This window comes from Alligator mississippiensis, chromosome 2, assembly GCF_030867095.1.
Source record: "Alligator mississippiensis isolate rAllMis1 chromosome 2, rAllMis1, whole genome shotgun sequence".
NCBI classification, from domain to species: Eukaryota; Metazoa; Chordata; order Crocodylia; family Alligatoridae; genus Alligator; species Alligator mississippiensis.
In genome coordinates this window covers 195,106,815-195,125,606 of record NC_081825.1, presented here as the reverse complement: position 1 = coordinate 195,125,606, position 18,792 = coordinate 195,106,815, and the positions used below count along the sequence as shown (strand labels likewise).

At 42.9% G+C, this 18,792-nt stretch overlaps 1 protein-coding gene across 3 annotated transcripts in view; it reads left to right on the top strand.

Annotated features, from left to right (window-relative positions):
• Positions 1–18,792, top strand: part of INSC (INSC spindle orientation adaptor protein) — a 289,967-nt gene that overhangs the window by 32,597 nt on the left and 238,578 nt on the right. The window contains exon 1 of one of the 3 annotated variants that reach the window (XM_019477193.2): positions 3,324–3,473. The exons of the other annotated variants lie outside the window; for them this stretch is intronic. The gene's annotated coding sequence lies outside the window, so the exon portion shown is untranslated. Of the gene's footprint in view, positions 1–3,323; positions 3,474–18,792 lie in introns of those variants that run through there. 3 annotated transcript variants of the gene reach the window in all.

The following is an 18,792-nucleotide window of genomic DNA, read 5'->3' as shown; positions in this document are numbered from 1 at the left end:
GTTCCCAGGTGTATCGCTTCTGCTGTCATCTGGTCCTGTTAGTGAGAGGACTTTTGATTCTGTATAGACACAGTAGGCCACCTGAAGGGAACAAGACAAGATGCACATTGTCTAAAGCAGTTCCAATTTGCCATCTCATCTTTCCTTGTTTTTCCTTTTTTTTGCTTAATTGTATAACATGCTGAGTACTTCCACTGAAGTCACTCAGCACCCTCAGTTCTCACTGCCATCAGGCACATGATTGTGGGACCCAATCTACAATCAGGTAACTTGCTTTTAGCTTTGTGCTCGTAGGTTGAGTTCTGCTTATATACATGTTTGCTGGTGCTGGGAACAGTCTAAGTAAGTTGGGGGGAGAGGGAAGGCAGGTGGGACTGGAGGGAGCTGGCAGGTCTGTAGTGGGGTTTTGATGAGTGTAGCGGGGCTTGGAAGAGTAAGGGGAAGCTGGCGGGTCTTTGGGAGGGTAGTATGTCTGGGGGTGGGAGGATTGAAGAGCTAAAAATATCTTGTATGGTTTGTGGGAGTGACAGATATAGGAAAAGTGCAGCCCCGGGGCTGGGGTAAGCAGCTGGGCTTTCCCAGCCCTAAGGCTGTGCTCCAAATGTATACACACATTTGGTTAGATTGGGCATGGGTTAGTCCAGTCTACATAGTGCACGCCTCACGTGAACTAGTTAGATTAGACTGGCCATTTTTTTTCCTGATCTAAACTCCTTTAATATATGTACAGTTCAGAATATAGATTGACCTAACCCTAATTAGGTCCATCTAAGTGTGGTGTCTGCATGTACCCCTAGTACCTCTTCCTCTACTAGCTCCCTTATGCTATCTTGTTTTCTGGTCTCTTTCTCTCTGCTGTTCCTTCTACCATTCAGGTTATTCCCTTCCCATGTGTTTTAACTACTCAGAAAAGACAATTAGTTACATTTTTGTGCCATCTATTTCTTTAGCAGTGATTTGATATTTAAACTATTTCTGTACTACACCCCAAATCTTTTGTTACTGTGAAATTATAGATTGGATGTGTACCATCAAAAAGTGGCGATCTGTAGAAAGCATTGCTATATCTCATATTTTATATAAGTTGGATTGCCAAGTCTGACCTGTGTATATTTAATTTGTGAAACATGATTTGGCTTGATTTTAACAGTTATTCAATTTACTAAGATGGCTTTTAACTGAGTTATGCCCAAATATTTCAGAAAAAAATAAACTGGAAGTTATTTCTAGGGTTGTACAGTTTTTGAGCTTGGCTTACTTTGTCTGGTGAGCAGATGTGCATTTATGAAAAGGTCTTCTAGATTGGCAAACCTCATAAATTCATATGACAAGGCTTGTTAAAGCTGTTGGAGAATATTGGGAAGCAGGAAGTGATGATGAAAGAAACTTGACTAAATCTAATTCTGAGAAGGTAGAGAGGTCAGAGGACCTAGAATCAGACCTGGATTTCTGTTATAGGTACATTTCAGGGAATTTTGGCACCAAAGAGTGATCTGGACCTGCTTTAGTAATCACAAAACCATTTGGGCACCTGTATTCACTTGCAATCTCTTGTCTGGGCTGTAGAACTTTCTCTGTGCCCATGCCTGGGGTCCTTGAGTATTCTTCAGAGCACAGTTGCAATTCGTACACGCGGGTGCCTCAGCCTGATATGAGTTCTGTTGCCATCCTGTTTATACTGACTATTCAGCTAAGCTCCACCGAAGTCTATAGAATGGTCTAATCCATTAGGTACCCTCAAACCAGACATCATTCATGATGATGGCATTGTGTCCAGCACATAGTGTAGCACCCGCAGTCCCTTTCACTCCGAAACATGTGGGAAGAGGTGGAAGAAGGGAAACATTGATAGTGCCACCTTTTACATAGTAGCCCAGTGGTTGGAGCACTTGCCTAGGAAATGAAAGTCTTGGGGTCAGGGTTATCCTCAGCCTGAAAGGGGATTTATAAGTGAATTCCCTAACCACCAGGATAGAGGCAAGGCTGGAATGGGGCATTCATCACCCCTCCTATTTTAAAGCTGTGGAACGATGCAGTGAAGAATACAAAGACTCATGGAGTGAGTGAGAGAAAAAGGGAGACAGAGAGCGAGAGCAAGGAGGAGCATAACTCTGAAACTCAAAGATAAGAATATTTCCTTGGGTGGTAAGGAATTTGCTCCAGGGACTATTTACACATTTGAACTGAAGAGTCTTTGGATAAAATCTAAGAACAATATTAGCCCTTTTAAGCCAGCATGAAGAAGGAATTGCAATATGGACTATTTGGAAGAATAAGAAATAAGTTTGTGAGCCATTATATTACCACGTTTGTGCTTGTGGTAAAGCCAAAGATAAAGCAGATTTAACAATGACTGATCTTCATGTTCTTTCTTTGAAACAAAAGGTGTTCAGAGTGACTTGTAGTAAACCGCAAACCCTCATAAATGTTGTATAAGTTGTGTCAGAAAATGAGTGCTGCTGTGCCCCTTTCCTCTTATGTTTCACTACTGCTTTACCCAACCTTCTATGCCCTTGAGTGTCGGTACCTTTTTCCTTTGTAAACACTCATCATTGTGCATTTATATATTATTGAAGAAGGAGTCTAAAGTTTGGATGACAAATACTGCATGCAATGAATTTTTTAAAAGGTATTTGTTATTAGCATAAAATAAATGTTAACAGCCACAGAGTGGCTTTGCAACATAGGGAAACATATGGTCTCTCTCAGCTGCTGGTAAGGAAACTGGCCAAAAATAGGGTGGCACTGTTGATTAAGGAAGGGGGGAATTAGGCTATACTTTAGTTCTGCTGTTGCTTTTGAGAGTATTTGCATCATTCCTCTTCTAGTCCATATCTTTAAAAACTGGTCAGCGTTCTCTTTAGGCCAGGAGCAAGAGTGCAATGCAGCAGTTCTCCAGTGCAACTGGGTAATTATCTGATTGATTTTTGTGGGGGTCAAAGTTTAGCACATTATTTTCCTACTGTGTGAGTGTCTGGTCAGGTAAAAAATAGATGGATTTTAGATAATCAATTCCCAGAGTATAGGCTGGTCCAGTGAAGAAGCTAAAAAGGGGACTATTAAAGGGAAAACATGTTTTGTGAAATCCCAGTATATCTACTAAATACTGGTCATTTTTTGAACAGAAGCACTGATCTTGTAATCTATCCTATGGCCAGATGCCCCCCACCACACATCATCCCCCCACCAAACTGCGGCCCAGAATGTGATATGAGTAGCTTTAATCACACTATAAAGCTGACTGTATTTTGAGATAACATAAATCTTTCACAGCGCTGAATGGGACCTATTGTTTGTTTCCTTGAATTCTCTTTCAGTGAAGAGAGAAGAGCTGAACTTAGTTCCATGTTTCAGTTATGTTAAAGAAAACAGAGTGCATCATGGGTGTTGAATTGGTTTCTAAGCACTATGGACAAGTCTTTGGCTTCATATTTTGAACCTGATATCCAGACACCATTTGGACCAAGAGACAGGTTCGTGTTCTATCAGTTACCATACTCTGACCGTGTCAGACAGCTGAAAAATTATTATCAAGCAGACTGCATTTATTTAAATTGTTTTTATTATTCAAAACAAACTGTTGAATAAACTGTTATATGCTGCCAGTAAAATACTCCATAAATGGTCCCCTGAGAGAACCATTTGTTCAGACAGATTTTTAAGCCACTGTCAGGGCTTTAGGCCAAATTACCATATTTACTTGATTCTAAGATGAGCCCCCCTTAACATGAATGAAAGCCCCATAGAATGGAGTATGTGGAAGGAGAGGGGGCTGGCAGCTGCTCTGGTTAAGGCTCCAGCCCCTGCTGCTTGCCCCTCTCCATGCCCCCGCCACCTCTGCACCATGCCAGCTCCGTCCTGCAGCCTCTTCCCCACCTACACAGCCTCTCCTTCCCTGCCTGCCTCTCTCCCATCTCCACTTACTGTTGGTTGGTATAAGCAGGTTCTGTCCTTGCTGTAGCCTGGGGAACTGAGCGTGGTGTCAGCTTGGCTGCATAGCAGCTGCACTCAGCTTGCATGGCTGCTATGGGAACTGACCTGAGGCCATACTCAGTGCCCCAGGCTAGAACAGGGATGGAGCCTGCTGGCACAGAGCAAGGGTAAGGTGGGGAGGAGGAAGCAGAGACTGGAGGGGAGGGAGCGGAGGGGAAAGAGGTGCTAAAGGCTGCATGGTGGGGGCAGGCAAGGGGCAGAGGTGGCAGGGGGCCAACACAAGCTGCTTCACCTCCCGACACCTCCTGCCCCCCTGCAGCGATTGGGGGAATGAATTGAAGATGATTAGATAATCATCCTCCAATAATTAGATTCTAAACATGGAAAACTATAACAAATGTATACATTTCCATGTAGAAAATCTAATTATTGGGAGGGGGGGTCATCTTAAATAAAGAGTTATCTTAAATTTGAATAAATATAGTACTACTAGCCTTTGGCAATAGAAGTAGATGAAGGGAGGGAAATGGAAGGCTGACTACATCGTCCTGTAGCCTAGTCTCTACTTCCTATGATCCATAGGAGACCTTGGGAGCCACAGAGTAAGGCTGAACAGACTCGGGGTTACTCTGAATTATGCTAGGGGCTGGGTCAGGTCCATGTAGCATTAGAATACAATAAGTACGTCCTGTTCTTTTTGTCCCTGATATCTAGGAATCTAAAATATTGCCAGCCTCTGTAGGTCTGGGTGGAAATTAAGAATCTTAAGACTTTTATGAAGACCTGTAAAACAGCTAAGCACAGGGTTATCTGCTGGGGAACAAAGAGGAAATGTGAATGTTGTTTGAATCCAAGATCTGCTGACCTACTTTTAGTGCAGTGCCAGCATAAAGCTCGGTGTTTTGTGTGTTGGATTTGTACTTAATATCTAGGGAGAAAAAGAGGGATATATATATTTTTCACAACATGAGCAGCACTGTTTTAGATTGTATGTCTTCTCAGGGGATAGTCTATGGCATGGTCTAATCCATTAGGTACCTTCAAATTGGACCTCATTCGTGATGATGGCATTGAGATCAGTACGGAGTGTAGTACTCGCAGTCCCTTTCACTCCGAAACGTGTGGGAAGAGGTGGAAGAAGGGAAGCACTGATAGTGCCACCTTTTACATAGTAGCTTAGTGGTTGGAGCACTTGCCTAGGAAATGGGAGTCTTGGGGTCAGGGCTGTCCTCAGCCTGAGAGCTCCATTACTACTGTAGAGGGAGATAATGTACCCATGATAGAAATAGTGCAGAATAGAAAGAGCATGGTAGACAGTAGCTTACTCCCCTTCCCTTTCCTTCTATAATGCAGCCATGCTGGGGCACAGGGAATGGGGGAATGGAAGCATGGTGAGCTGAGATCCTGGCTGGCTGCATAACTGATAGTCACTGTAAACGCCCAACTTAACAAAAATGTGTATCAATGTGAATGCAGCATGACTGATTTCTCAGTGCTTCTAAGGTTGCCTTAGGGAAACTATTTCATCAGGTAAATTGGAAATTGTTTCCTTTTTTAACAATTGACTTAAAAACCCCTCATATTATTAAATGAAATCACAATAAATAGTCTGGAAAATATACATTTTAGTTATTCTGAATGTTCTCTGTCTTAACAAAAATGCTTTGAGGACACTGAGGATGTGCTGGGGGAAATGTGAGAAGAGGGTTTCTGTTACGTGGGTTACTGGCAGAGCAATCGTAATAATGCAGGCATAGTTAAAGGGTGTTAAAATCAGGCATTTTAAATGCAAATGCCCAAGTTTCCCAGTACACACAACATGGGATGTGGAAGGTAAAAAAACCCAAAAGATGTCAGAAATGATCATATTGATGATGAGTATAGAATTACTGTTATGGAGTTTTGTTGGAACAGCAAATTTACACTTGCATTTCAGAACCTTTTTTGGCAAAATTATTTTTGAAAATGAGATACTTTATTTCCATTTTGACTAATAAAACAAACAGAATCTATTTCTTATTATTCTAAATATCAGCTGTGTTGGAAACTTGCTCCCAGGAAAGCCATCAACAGATAGTTAATGCTGGATCTGTACCCATGAATCTTCCCTGAATAGGTAGTATAGGTTATCACAAAGATGGGTCACAATAGTAAAATCCTAGAAGAGTGGAGACAGGTAAAGCTGATATTAGCGCTAGGGTGCCTTATTGCTGCATGAAACTGTGGTAAACTGCTTTTGTGCATGGAGCAGCCGCTATCTCAGCAACTGGCCATGCATGGCTGCGAGCTGGTTAATTCCCGGTATAGACAAGATATGACTCTTTACTTGAGATCTCACTAATACCTGAACAGCTGAGATGAGCACACCAAGAAAAGGAAAACTCATGAAGGAATTTGAAAAACAAATCCCTGCCTCCAGTGTTGGCATATTTGATCTAGACCACCTTGTGAAATAGGTGACTTGGTCTGATTTCTTCCTCCTCCTTCAGCCACCCCACTCCCTATACTCTACCAGAGCCACAGGCAAAATGAGAAAAATATATTAGACATGTCAGTACAAAGGAAGTGGTCTCCTTCGAAATGGTAACCAGATGAAAACTATAAATCCTGGTACCACAAACTCTATGGATGTGGGCACAAGACAAAGGGAAATGGGATATATTTGCCAACTAAATGGAAAATCAGCTACTTCCAGGCATCTGGCCAAAGCACAAATAAAATAATATATTCTAGTAGTTGTGGTGCTTTTTTCACATGAAGTATCAGGTAACTCTGAACAGAGAAATGTCTGGAAGCATTTATTACAATTACTTAATTTCGCATGTTATCAATCTAGCAACTTGTGACATATGGGAACACTTTCAAAACAAAAGATACTTATTTTGGGGAAGGGGATACAATTTATGCCTGTATATTTGTGCCCACAGATCATTTGTGGATACCATTCTGAGTAGTTATATTTTTAAGTGTTTGCTTTTAGGTGTATTCAGGTTTAGACTCACAAGTCATCTGATGGATGAAAAAATACAGGGACATATAAAAGCACTAAAATTTATAATGATAAAATTATAAAATTTATAATGAATGTACCTCTGGGCACTAGCCTTCCAGGAACAATTTAGCTCTACCTGATGATGCGACTAGGTGACCTGCCAATTCAGTTTGTTTTCCATTTCTCAGTGCTGCAGTTCTGCTATCAGCAATTCTGATGGCTTCTTTCTTCAAAGGGAAAATTTAACTTATTGCTTTTATTCTGTTCACTTTTTAACTCTCACATACTAGTTTCTACTTCTTTAGAAGGGTGTAAGAGAGAGAACCAAGCTAATGGCTTAACCAAAAAAAAAGAAAAAGAAAAAAAGAAAGGAAAATATGCAGCCAGTGCAGCTATGGATTTTTACTATTGTGGAGCCTTTAAAATAAAAATTTAGTGCTCTGGCTGTGACTGAATCATGCTGCATTGGCACAGAGTGGACTGGTTTAAACACTAACTAGGATACAAGAACAAGATTCAAGAGAGCATATTCCTTGCTCATACAGGCATTTCTCTGCATGCCTTCCCAAAAGCTGACTTTTTTTCCCTGTTGGCTCATATCTAAAGTGTAGCTAGGCGGTAAAGAGAACAGGTGACCACTGGTTGCCATTTGAGGGCACAGTTGTTAGAGGAGGATGGATGGCTGTTTGCACTAGGAATCTACCAGGATATTATTAACGTGAAGAATCCTGGGCTAGCCTTGGGGAGGGACTCTTTAAAGTGCAGATTAGACCAATACAGAGTGGAAGATTAGGTTCTGGTCCATTGTCCTTTTTTTAGGTTTTTGATGCCTTTTTTCGCCTCTCCTTCCTCCCCCCCAACCACTGACATTATTTTTTCCCAATTTTATTGGCATCTTAGCAGAGCGAGACGAAGTCATTTAGTAAATTAGAGAGATGGCCTTAAAATGAGACAGGCAGCAAGGTGCACTTGAGGACAACATACTACACAGAAATCGGAGACTTGCCATTCTTTACTTTGAAATTAATGTTATAAAAGCTAGAAAACAATTTAAAATCTTGTGAAAGGAAATCTATAATAACTGGCAGAGACTGGCATTATATTCAGTAGAGCCGTGATAAATTAATCAACAAGGGAAACCGTTCTCTAGCTGACATACTCTTCTGCCCTGTTGCTTCCATTAATGCTAATATGAATAGGAGTTACCTTCATGCGGTGGGAAATAGTTTAACAATGTATTGTGCTTGCATGGAACCTCTGACTAAGGATATCAACATAAATCAAATTTCTCTGAAGCAAGGTAGGCAAATAGTAATATACTTTATTTATTTATTTATTTATTTTAGAAATATGGAAACTAAAACCTAAAAGGCTGAAGGCAGGGCATGGTGACATTTTGGAGACCAACTAGTGTTGGGTGACTTGCCCAGAGCCACAGTAAGTCAATGACAAAAGCCGGGAATAAGATGCAAGAACTGCTAATGTTTGGAAATAACTGACCTCAGCATTCCTCACCATACACTGAGTCAGGAGAGGATGTGTACTAATTAAACCATATGATCTTTCTAAATGGCTGTGCTTGTGTTTTTTTTGGAAATGTTACACACTATTATTGGCCAGATCTTTGGTGCCAAGTAATTAGAAAGGCAGAGAAAATGGTTAACTGAAGACTTGTCTGACAGGGTGTAATCCTTTGGCATAAAGCTGATTCACTATCCATTGCCTGGCTCTCAGTATGAAGGATGTGCTGGGTTGCATAGCCAGAGCTGCTGAAGAGGCTTTAGGTTTCTTTGGGTGCATCTAAACTAGATGCTTAACTTTCCATTGGGATAATTTTCTGCAAAGTAAGCATGTGTGTTTACACGTGCACGTGCTTACTATGCAGTAAACCTCTCTAATCCCTAGTAAATTTGCTACCTGTAAATGCAAATAGAAAATTTACTCATTATTAATGGCACCATAGCAGTCATGTACATGGCTGACCGGGAGCAAAATCTGCTCCCAGTAAGCCATCCATCAGAGGGCAGGAGATAACTCCCTGCCCCTGGGAGCTGTCTGCTGTTTGGGTTCTGCCACAGGAGCCTGGATGGGGAGGGAGCTGGGAGGCCCTTATCTCCCAGCAGCAGCTCTGGGGCTGTGGGGTCCCTGCTAGGAGATGAGCATCTCCCAGCAGTGGATCTGTAACCCCTGCCTCCCCCTGCAACTCCTTCCAAATCCCCTGCCCCTAATCAGGGAGCCAGGGCCAGGAGCTGCCAGGGTAGGGGGACATTGTCTCCACCCTGGCAGCAGGCAACCCCCTGGGGCCAGGAGACAGCTGTCTGCTGGCCTGGCGCTCCCTGCCAGCCTCTGGGCTAGCACCCAGGGGGAGTCTGGAGCTTCCCTCAGTGGCAGCAGGGACCCATTGCAGAGGCATAGGAAACTTGGTGCAAAGAGCACAAATCTACTCCCTAATCCCCACATGTGTAGACGCCTGCCCAAAAACGCTTACACCAGAGTAAATTTAGGCTGGAGTAAATGTATGTATAGCTGTGCCTTCTGAAGAGAGAACTCAAGAGAAAGCCAACTGTTGGAGAAATGTTTAGGATGAAGTTTTGTGGTGGAGGTATTTTGAACCAGAGAACCCTAAATTGAAGGAGAGGGCAAATTTAGATTTGTGCATATTCTGTTAGTGGCTAAGTACAGACAGTCAGAAAGTCTGAGGGTGAATTGGTTCAGTCTTTGCAGGTTAGTCTAAGCTGCAGAGATTAAATTGAAACAGAAGTGAACAGACATTTACTTTTGTTTCAGGAAATGCAGCCACATGCCTTGAGTGACTCAGGCCAGAAGCTGGGGCATGCTAGAACACAACTCTTTGGCCTGTAGCCAGCATGGACTGTGTGTTCGCTTCCTCTTCCTGCTGCCCCCAAGGTCTCTGAGATTTGCAGTCCAAAATTACAGCTGCAGGACTCTGCGGGGTTGCTCATCACTTCATCTTCTTGCTTCCAGGTGCCTTCAGGATTTGTAGTCCACAGACACAGCCAGCACTAAGTTTGAGTAGGGGATGGGGTGCTTAACCCCCCCATCCTGGCTCCAGACCCCAGCCAGGGTTTGCTGGGGCGGGGGGAGGGAGGCAGTCCCATGGTCCTCCCCTTCTCTCTGCAGACTGGGTTGCATCCCCAGCCGGGCTTGCCCTCCCCCACCCTCTTGTCAGGCAGCCCTCACTGGTCCAGCTAGGGAGCAGAGGGGTGGGGCTGGCCCTGCTTTCTGGAGCAGGCAGGACAGCACAGCCCAGCCCAGCCCAGGGCTGCAAAGTACTCTGGTGGACTGTGATTTAACTTGAACCAGGAAGGGGTCTAGGATAGAAGTTTCACAATGCCGTTTGACCCAAATTAGTTAAGTCTGATACTACATTCAACTAGGTTTATCTTAAACCACTTTCAGCCATTTTGAAACTGGTTTATGTGCACTGAGCTTCTGTTCTGTTACAGGTTTAAACCAGTATCTGATCACTTAAACTGGTTTATGTATAACTTCTGTCCCTAGCCAGTGAGTTGTCTTGCAAAGATTTTTTTTTAAATCGATTCTTCCCTTGTGAATAAGAGGGAGCCAACATTCAATGCAATTTATTTCACAGTTTCATTAAGATCTTTTTTTTGATGAGACAGTGCTTTCTGTAGAGGTACCAGTTTCTATCTTTTACCTGTTATGTAATTTTGTTGTTCAGTAATTTCTTCTGGTAAGAAAAGCCAAGCCACATGGGTAAACTTGGAAACAGAAAAACTTCCCAGTTTGGCAGCAGAAGGCAAACTTGATACCTAAACTCCTTGTCCCTCATCTGGTAAATAATTTAAGCCAATGCATAGCTGAGGGGAAGATTGGTGACCACCTGGGAGTCTCTCCAGCTCCAAATATCATATAAAATCTGTGGTGCTTTCAGTGATGAAATAGTCTTCAAGAGGCTGCTATAGATTTGGGTAGTGACTACTCAAAATCAAGAATCTGTCTTAAAGTTCTCTTACCCTATCTCCTTTTGGGCTATGAAGGCTTGGCAATGTTTTCCATGAAGGGCAGCAGCTGTATTTTGTGGTTGTGAGGTTTTTTAAAGAACTGCATCAGACATCTCAAAGGCTAACTTGCAATAGCAGCTGGTATGTAGAATTTAAGGGACTAACTCTGCACCTGCATTTGAAAATAACTATTGACAATTTAATCTTATATTTTCTATTATTATTCCATATACTCCCATTTGGACATATAGGGCAAATTTTAAAATTAGGTAAATAAAAATGTTAATCATTTGGCAGTTCTTTAGTTTATTAAATCATTATGGAGAAAGAACAAAGGCAATATTGGACCCCTGCTAGATCAAATGGAGCAGCTGACACCTGATGCTCAGGAAAAGGTCAAACTCCTAAAAGATTACTTTGTGTCAGTCTGCCACCCACCAAAGGGGGTCACCCTGTCAGACAGAATGCAAAGCATCCAGGGGGCAGGAGATAGGCCAACAATTGACGTAGATCAAGTGAAGGAACACCTTGAGAGACTCGACATCCATAAGTCCACAGGCCCAGACAGAATGTACCCAGAGTCCTGAAGGAGCTGGGGGACATCATAGCACATTCTATGGCGAAGATATTTGAGAACTTGTGGTGCTTGGGAGAGGTACCAGAAGACTGGACAAGAGCCAACGTGGTCCCAATCTTTGAGAAAGGAAGGAAGGAAGATCCGGGGAATTACAGGCCAATCAGTCTGACATCCATCCCTGGAAAGATCCTGGAGAAAATCATCAAGGACTCCATCAGCAATGTAAGGCAGGCTAAGGGAAGGCAACTTTCTGAGTGCCAGCCAACATGACTTTGTCACTGGAAGGTCTTGCCTGACTAACCTCATCTCCTCCTATGACCAGGTGACACATTGCCTGGACAAGGGAGATGAGGTTGATGCTATATATCTGGATTTCAAGAAAGCCTTTGACTTGGTATCCCATGATGACCTCATGGTTAAGTGGAAGATATGTGGCCTTGACTATCCCATGGTCTGATGGCCGGGGAGCTGGCTTCGGGGTCGGACCCAAAGAGTATTAGTTGATGGGAACAAATCAATGTGGAGCAAAGTGACCAATGGTGTCTCTCAGGGCTCAGTACTCAGGCCAGTGCTCTTCAGCATCTTCATTAATGATCTGGATTCAGGTGTCAGATGAGGACTGGCAAAATTTGCAGATGACACTAAACTATGGGGGAAGGCGGTCACACTGGAGGACAGGCTAGGTATACAGGGCATCCTGAATAGGCTTGCAAGGTGAATGTACCAAAACCTGATGGCATTTAATGTAGACAAATGCAGGGTGCTTCACCTTGAGAGGAAAAAGCAGCATCATGCTTATAGGCTTGGCAGTGCTATGCTCACTAGCACCATGACTGAAAGAGACTTGGGGGTCTTGATTGACCACAAGATGAACATGAGCCACCAATGTGATGATGTAGCTGACAAAACAAACCAAACTCTGGCATTTATCCACCGCTGCATTTCAAGCAAAACCAAGGACATCATCCTCCCACTTTACTCAGTCTTAGTGAGGCCGCAGCTGGAGTACTGCATCCAGTTTTGGGCCCCTCCACTTCAGGAGGGACATGGATAAGCTTGAGAGAGTCCAAAGGAAAGCAACCCACATGATCAAAGGCCAAGAGAGAAAGCTTTATGAGGAGAGGCTGAGGGACATGCAAGCACCTACTCTGGATTCATTCAAAAGGCTTTGGATGCTTATCTTGCTGGGATCATTTGACCCCAGCAGACTTCCTGCCTATGGCAGCGGGGCTGGACTAGATGATTTCACGAGGTCCCTTCCAGCCCCTAATGTCTATGAAATCTATGAAATGTATTACAAGCATGGAACCAAATACCAGTTTTTTGACTGTGGGTTTTGTTTTAGCCTTCAGAGAAAATCTTTCATGTATAGCCTTCCTGAGAAAATACTATCAGATGAAGTGTGGATTAGCCATTTGGTTCAATTCCAGTAACTTTCATACAGGTAGTTTTTACAGTAAAGTATGAGTAGAAAATTTCAGAGGGTCATCAAATTTAAAAAAGCTAACTCAGAAAACTATTTCCTGGTGTACTAAAAGAAAGGTCAGCAGTTATAGGATATGTTTAGTCTGAGTATGGTAAAGAGAACAAGAAATATATTGTGTGAAGAGGAAGGTTAGAGAAAGCTACTTTACAGATGGGGGATCATAGACCATTTTGCTAAGGTCTGGTACTATTTCTTATTTGTATTATCACAGTGCCTCAACAATAGTGGAATATTAAAGTTATGAATTTCCAGAGATAGCAAGCAAAGACCAGATTCTCAATGTGTATAAATTGTTATTGCTTCTCTTAGCTCAAACTCCACTGGTTAACCTGGATCAGGGTCTGCATTAAGCCTAAGTACACCTTGATTTCCTTAGGCCTAGAGATTAAGATGAGATAAATTATTCTTTGAAAGGAAAAAAAAAAGGATCAAGGTATGGAAGATAAATATTTATAGACTATTTATGTCCAAATATCCCTTAGACATAAAACACTGGGAGTTCTCTTGTCTTTTGAACAATCTGGGTGCATCTACACATGCCTCCCATGGCTGCACCATTATTTAGTACTTGCTTTAGGAAGTACTAAATGATGGCGCAGTAACAGCTGTTACCGCGCCATCCTGGCGGTGCACGGTTATTTTTAGCAGCTCTGTCGTCATTGTAGTGAGGTAGCTCCTCTCAATGGCAATGTAGTGTTAGTGTCATGGTTTGTGCCCACTGATGCTATGTTGCCATAGTATCAAATGTAGACGTGCCCTCTGACAAGCAGTTTTCTGACACATTCTACCGTACACGCCCCCTAAATGGCAACAATATTTATAGTCTTATTTAACCCAGGACAATATTTGCTTAAATGCATTGCTCTTAGCAACTAGAGCGGGGAGCCATGGCAGATAACTGCAGGCTCAGGCTTGTCCCCACCTGCCCAATCCTCCACTCATATGACCAGCCCTTGTGCAAGAAGGTAAGCATTGTAGTATATGAATTAGTTTTTGAAATGTGTGCAACTCAATTTACAGAAGTAATGGAGGGGTGCCTTGAGTCCAAAAAGGTTGAGAACCACTGAATTAGATTATGAAATCCTTACTTATGTTGGTGACCCTTCATTTGAGTAGCCTCGCTGAAGTAAATACTTCTACTAAATGGCTCTTCTACTTGAGGCAGTAACTATCAAAAAGAGTAAGGCACCATCCTGGCACTACATAAAAATAGAAATAAGGGTGAGATGGAATGAGAAACCCAGAAGCCTAGATTGTGTCTTTTTAACATGGACACCCTAAATGGTGGATGAAGTCATCAGATATAGTATTTTTTGTGGTCTGTTGCTCCTTGTCACAGAACAAATTTCATTCCCTGGCAAAAGCAGGTGCAACTCCTATTAAAGTTAATGAGTTGTGCTTGCTATATTTGGCATAAAATTTCATTGTGTTGGCAGTTTAACCTAAGGGAATCTGTTCTTTCATTTGGGGTGGGGGGGAATTACACCCTAGGTGAACTACTTCAGGATTTGGGGTTCAGGTGAGCAGGATGACTTAAGTGCAGGGCCACTTTTCCAATTACTTTTCATTCAGAATAGGTATGTGGGAAATGGGCAGAGCCTTGGTTTTTGTCCCTTTGTCCTTCAACTTGCTGGCCATAACAGCTGATCTGATCTGTGTAGCAGTAGAACTTGTTAATTGGTTGTACTGAGGGGTAATTATATTTGCTCTGTAGGTTAGGAGGAAATAGTAGAAGAACACTGATTGAGAAGAGTGTCACTAAGTCACAGTGCTGTCTGAGAGTATTGCTGGGTCTCTGTAGTAGGCCCCTTACAAAGTGCCTGCAATCAAGTTCTAGCTCAGGGCTGTCCAACTTGTGAGCAGCTGGGGGCCAAATGCCCCACAAGCTGCACCATCAGAGGACACACCTGTGGACTGTACCAGAGTAAACCATGGTCCCCTTGGACTGCACAACCTATGGATGCCCCCACCCTCCCAAAGTACCATGCAGTCCCTACTCCCTAACCAGTGCATCATGCTATCTATCATGAATCCATTTCTAAGCACTTGTAGAAGGTGATTAGAAAGTCATTATGGGTTCACCAAGGGCAAGTCATGCCTGATCCCCCTGGTTGCCTTCTATGACAAGATGACTTGCTCTGTGAATGCAGGGAGAGCAGTGGATGTGATGTATCTTGATTTCAGTAAGACTTTTGCTATGGTCTCCCACAACATTCTTGAAAGCAAACTGAGGAAGTACAGATTGGGTGAATAGACTGCAATGTGGATAGAAAACTCACTGGATTGTTGGTCTCTAAGCATGCGTCTACATGTGGCCATACAGTGCCTTTGTTACTGTGGTGTCATTTAGTATTTCCTTTTGGAAGTACTTAAAGATGGTGCAGTAAAGGCTGCACCATAGTGGCCACACATGGTTATTTTCGGCTGCTATGTTGCTGTAGCAATGCGCTATAATGAGGGAGTGTGTTGCTACAGATATGTAGCAGCGGCATCACGAGTTTTGCCAATGGATGCTATGGCACCATAGTGCATTGCTGTGGCACTGTAGAATCTTGTATAGACACATCCTAAGAGTAGTTATCAATGGCTTGATGTTTAGTTGGCAGCTGGTATCAAGTGGAGTGCCCTGAGGGCCAGCTCTAGGGATGGTTTTGCTCAATATCTTTATGAATAACTTGAAAGATGGGATGGAGCGCACCCTCAGCAAGTTTGCTGATGATACCAAGCTGGGGGCAGGAGTAGATACATTGGGGCTAGGATTTGGAGAGACCTATACAAATTGGAGGATTGGATAAAAAGAAATCTCATGAGGTTCAATAAGAAGTGCAAAGTCCTGCACTTGGGATGGAACAGTCCCATGTACCAGTACAGGCTGGAGACCAACTGGCTAAGCAGTAGCTGTGCAGAAAAGGACCTGTGGGTTACAATGGACAATAAGCTGAATATGAGCCAACAGTGAACCTTTGTTGCAAAGAAGGCTAGTGGCCTACTGGCTGCATTAGTAGGAGCACTGCCAGCAGATCGAGGTAAGTAATTCTTCCCCTGTATTTGGCACTGGTGAGGCCACATCTGGAGTACTGTCTACAGTTTGGGACCCCCACTACAGAAAGGATGTGGGAAGATTGGAGAGAGTCTAGTGGAGGGCAACACAAATGATTAGGGGGCTGGAGCACATGAGTTATGAGGAGAGGCTGAGGGAACTGGGCTTATTTAGTTTGGAGAAAAGAAGACTGATAGCAGCCTTCAGGTATCTGAAGGGGGGTTCTAAAGGGGATGGAGCTAGACTATTCTCAGTGGTGATAGATGATAGAACAAGGAGCAGTGGTCTCAAGTTACAGCAAAAGAAGTTTAGGTTAGATATTAGGAAAAATTTTCTCATGAGGAGGATAGTAAAGCACTCATGAGGAGGAACAGGTTACCTAAAGAGGTAATGGAATCTCCATCCTTGGAAATTTTTAAGACCTGTTATACAAAACATTGTTTGGGCTGGTCTAGTTGGGGATGGTTCTTCTTTGAGCAGGGGGTTGGACTAGATGACTCCTGAGGTCCTTTCCAACCCCCATTTTCTATGATTCCATGCGCCTTGTAACAGAGTCCTGGTTGTGACTCTGTTACTTAGAAAAAGTAACATCTGAGAAGGAGTAACGCAGCTGGGAAACAGGAAACACCATACCCCGGGAAACCAATAAGGACCCAGAAGGAAGAATAAGAGGGGGAGAAGATTGCCCAGAGTTGCCTGTGGGCACGGACTGAGATGGAAGTCGGACCGAGGAGGTTGCTCAGGGGAAACTGAGAAGCACTGACAGGGATAGAGACTGCTATCCCCTCTGACGACAAGAGACCGGGATCAGCACGACTCGACAGGTCGCTACAAAGCTGAAGAACCCGCTCCAGTGGTGATTCATGGGGACGAAGGTGGGAAGAGGCGACAGACGGCGGTCCCGAGATTGGCAGAGAAAGAGAGAGAGAGAGAGATAAAAGCGGAGCTAGTGGAGAGCTCGGGAGAAAGATGTTCCGTTCTTGAACTTAAGCTGCAGCCAGGGGGAATCCCTGGTTCCGGCATTAATTGACTGCTAATAGGATAATTAGTGGCAGACGGTCAATTAACTGCTAACCTACAGCCTGTGACAATCCCCAAGTAATTTCTTGGTGGATCCGGGTAATTGGCCCGCGGGCCAGGCATTCAGGGTCAAAGTGAAACCAGCTGTAAACAATAAAAGGCTCGTTAACTTGGTATCAAGCCAGTGTGTTTCTTCCTGCGGGTACCGGTGTTTAATATCTCTTCCTCCCCAGAAATTAGAAAAGATCAAAGTCGTGGCAGGAAGGAATCGCAGGAAAACCCAGTCCCAAGGGCAGACACGTTGACATACCTGAACCACCCCCTCCCACTGCTGTATCACATACCGATATGGATACTCCTTTCTCATCCTCAGCCTGGGCCGTGTCATGGCACTCCTCCATTTCCTGGAGGTTGGGTTAGTATGAAGCATGGAGAGGCTGGCTGCTGTTGTAGCAGGAGCAATGAGGGTAACAGTGGCTGGGCAGGAGTCTGGGAGCAGTTTGACCCCTAATGAGCTGCAGGCAGCCCGTGGGCCTCCAGTTGGACAGCCCTGTTCAAGCTCTAAAATAGCAATTCTTTTGTGGCTTTTACTTTAAACATCTTTCTGAACTTAGTCAAAGTTCTTCCTTTCTTCATCTGTTGTTTTTCCTGAACCCTTGTCCATTTGTGAACCCTTCCAAATGGACCTTTTCTGAGATTATACAAGAGAAATCTTTTCTTATGTCTGTTTCTTAAAGCATTACATTATCATATGTACACAAACGACTTAGGCACTTTTTCAAAAGTTGCTTAAGCACTTAGGACCCTAAAGCTCATTGAAAGTAAAAGGGAGTTAGTCACTTTTGAAAGTGACTTGGACTCCAAAGTAACATGCATATGTAAAAATATCTCTATTTTGAAGTATGTGTAAAATAAAATAAAGCAGCTATTTAAGACCATTAGTAGAGTCCTTTTTCTGAGGATTTTTTTAAAGTGTGAGTAGAATTACAGTAGTCACAACATTTCTTTGTCTTACAATGTGTATGATAATCTGGTGCTGACAAGTATTGTGGAGTGTTCATCCATAGCCGGAGAACAAAATACATTTGATTCTGAAAGATTAAAATGCCCCCTTGTACACTTCTGTTTTGCCTCCTGTACCCTTTGCCTTCTTGTACCTGCTTCCTTGTACACTTCTGTTTTGCCATGTCAAACAATATAAAATGAATACTTCACTTCCCTCAGATTCAGTAATTTACTGTAAATAGCTGTCATTTACTTTCAAAGCAGTAGGGGATCATTAACCAAGTGGATGTGAGTAAATCATGGCTTTAATGCGTTAGAGGGTCTAAAATGGAATAATCTAAATAGAACCATCAACATGGCATGCTGAATTAAGTCATAAACACTTAAAACTTCAAGTCCTCTTTCTTGTAAATTACATAATCCCTCAGTGGAAGGGTAATCAAGAACTCTCATAAAATATGGGTATCTTTGTTTCAAAGCTGTATTTTTAATGAATAAAAGAATACAATTTATATGGCATGATTGGTAGGTGTAATGGTATTTTGGATTTCCCTCATTTAATTACCTTTCTTCCTAACTGACTGAGGCATTCTTGCTTGCAAGCAGCTACTTGTGCTGACTAATACTGGCCAGATTCCCTACAGAGCAGAGATGAGCAGGAAATAAAATATCTTGTCTTGACTTTTATGGGTATCTGGCCTGCTAATTATCTGGAAAGTTACAGGTTGTATTTGAATAGGAGAAAAATTCTGC